The 3,072-nt window shown below is 34.4% G+C and overlaps 1 long non-coding RNA gene across 1 annotated transcript; it reads right to left on the bottom strand.

Moving 5' to 3' along the window:
• Positions 1–2,266: 2,266 nt before the first annotated feature.
• LOC143600590 (uncharacterized) lies at positions 2,267–3,061 on the bottom strand. The gene is made up of 3 exons (XR_013147500.1): positions 2,957–3,061; positions 2,706–2,858; positions 2,267–2,628 (listed from the first exon to the last, which is right to left on the bottom strand). It is a non-coding gene; the product is annotated as an uncharacterized LOC143600590 (long non-coding RNA).
• Positions 3,062–3,072: the final 11 nt, after the last annotated feature.

Raw genomic sequence — 3,072 nt, 5'->3', positions numbered from 1 at the left:
TTAGACAAGTGTTAGCCAATAAGTAATATGACCACAGCCATAGATACGGTCAAGTGACAAGTACCTTTCGGTAATTTGTAAGCAGGAATATGTAAAAACATCTTAATGCTGTAACTGTAAAATGTGTCACTTACAAATGAATGTACTCACATGTATTTCTTGCTGATCAAATATTTTAAACATGTTTCAGGTGACTTGTTAGAGACAAAGGAATGATGCATGCGGGCTTCCAGCTTAAATAAGTGGCTTGTCACCATAATAAAGAAACGTGTTTTGTAAATTAGGGTTTAACCCTATAAAACTTATGTTTGTATCAAAAGGGATTAAATTCCCGTTTTATCACAATAATAATTATGGTGTTTTTATAACTCTGATCATTTTCCTAACTACGGTTCTGATGAAATTTTCCGCTGTAAAATAATTTAATAAAACACCGATACCACCAATCAATGTTCACGGCTCCCCTCCCGGGATATAGGGGTCGGGGGCTGTGACATATAGAATGTCTATATAAAATATGAGAGTGAACCCACATATAAATTATAAGTGAACCAATAGAAAAGGTTGAATGCTAGTCTTGTGGTAAACATCCCCACTTATTTTTGTTAGAACCCAGGTTCTAGTCCCACTTACAGCGGGTTTGTTCTTCTTTTTCTGACCAGTAAGTTATTTCAAAACAAAGATGATTATAAAGAGAAAGTGGATGAAAGTATAACTATAACATGATATATTCATCATGGCTAAAAGTATGTACAATAATACTATAAACATATCTTTTGTCTCAAACACCTTAATATATGATCATAAATTCATAATCATAATAAAACACAACTCTATATATGATCATAGTTTCATTTTAATTTTAATTTATTTTATTTTAATTAATTACAAAAAAATGATATAAAAAGAAACTTAACAAATGAATTGAATATACTTCTTCTCAAGTCTCAACAAATGATAAGAAACTGTTGTCATTAGATATGCGAAACCTACTAGGCTTATGCTAAAAGTTCCTCCTTTGATGATCATAGTTTGATGGCTGTATTATTGATCATTCAAAGAGATGCCTTCACCGGGTTATATTTAGCCACCACCGCTAACTCCCGCAAACCATGGTAGGCCATTTGTCTACTCCCATTTAAGGTTCCAGTGGCGGCTATATCAGTGACGAATCCGGGACTGGCATAATGAATATTTAAAGATATTTCAAAAGTGAACCGCTAAAACTTTCAATCATCATCTTCAAGTAGTAAACCTCGAAACTTTCAATGACAATGTCTTTTTTCTTTTGTTATTGTATCATATTTTTATTATGTGATAAACCTTAACCGACCCGAACCGTTGAAATGGCCCTAACCATCAAGCCAACCCAAACCATATAATCGACCGAACAGTGAACCCACTGAAAAAAATTTCTGAATCTGCCACTGTTCGGATAAATTCGGTTCGGTTAGCAAATTTTGAATTTGGATCGGTTTGGTTTTCGTATCTAGGGAAAAGAATTTTCAAATCCAGATAAACCAATCCAAACATCCAAATAACTGATATCCAATCCGATGAGCACCGATACTCGCAGCCATCCATATACTATGCGGTTATCTTTCTGGCTCTCTAAATTCCGAACGTTTGAAACTAAAATCATTTATCTCAATTGCTCTTTGTTGGGCTTTATATATAACCCAAATATATTTAAAAAAAAACTTACGGGGTCGTAGTCGTACAACAGATTGAGGCCCAATTCATGTCATATGAGTCTGACAAGGTTTTTTGATTTTTATTTCTGTCACCATCGGGTTTAACCCTCATCAATTCAAAAGACAAATTTTTATCTAATATTTCAATACCACTAGACCAAAAGATTATTGGATACCTCAAAACTGTCCATGTGCATATATATGCACACTTTTTACCTTCAAACAAGGTCCACACAACTTCAATTTACACACCACAAAAGTGACCGGCGCACACCCGTATAGCTAGGCCATTGCTTATAATATGATTAATGAAATGCTAGCAACGAAGAAAGCATAATGAAAAGATTCTTTATTAACTATTTATACGAGTATAATAAAAAAGATGATTGCACTAACTCTCATGATCTATATAACAAACCTCAACTAATATATTATTAGTTACCTAGTGGTAACTAATATATTACATCTAAGAAAGAGAGCAGGCTTCGATAGTTCGATATAAACACTTTCGATCATAAACAATACACTAGTGTCGTTACCAAGGCCTTTAGGTAGCCGGAAGTAAGTTTCAATCACTTCAACATAAGCTAGTTCGATAATAACATGTAAAAAGGATGAAATACATACAAGGTTTCGTATATGTTAAAAACCTGAAACTAGCATAATAACAAAACGAGTTAAGGTTTGCATCCGACAATTACACCAACTTATTTTCTCTAGCAAAGGTCTATTCAACTCTTTTCACTTTCCTATTTTTTGAGGGAAAATACATATTGAAGTAGAATTGGTGTAGTTGTGGGAACACGAACTGGATTAAGAAGAGAGCCTTAATGAACCTTGGTTCTGTAATTCATGTCGCTTCTTTGCGTATTCCATCAACAACGGCTTTCACACACGGTTCAGCATCCATTGTTGGGACTACATCTCTCATATCCTGTCAAACTTAGCTTTAGTTGCATTACATAGATATGATCTATTGCAATTTGAAGTGAAATGAATTAACACACTTACTTTTCTTAAACGAACACCAACACTATTGCTAGAATATTTGGCTGTTATGAAGTTTGTTTGTATGTACCCGAGTGTCAAGATTGTTATTGTTATTGTCGGGGAAACTTCGAATCTAAGGGACTCATAGAAGCTGATCAATGCTGCTTTACTTGCCTGATCAAGAAACATTATGCACCATAAGGTATTACGCATTTACACTTAAATAAGATAAATGGCAAATGACAAATAGAGGCTTGAATTCGGTTCTTTACATTATAAAAGCCACCTCTAGGCGGATTCAACACACCAGCACATGAGGCATTTACGATGATCTTTCCATTGGTCTTCATGAGGTGTGGAATCGCAAAATGAGTTGGATAAACCGATC

Source organism: Bidens hawaiensis, unplaced genomic scaffold, assembly GCF_021521415.1.
Source record: "Bidens hawaiensis isolate Kalapana, Puna unplaced genomic scaffold, B.hawaiensis_p1.1 tig00054390_1, whole genome shotgun sequence".
In the NCBI taxonomy this organism is placed as follows: Eukaryota; Viridiplantae; Streptophyta; class Magnoliopsida; order Asterales; family Asteraceae; genus Bidens; species Bidens hawaiensis.
The sequence above is the reverse complement of the archived record's forward strand: the minus strand, read 5'-3'. Positions and strand labels throughout refer to the sequence as shown.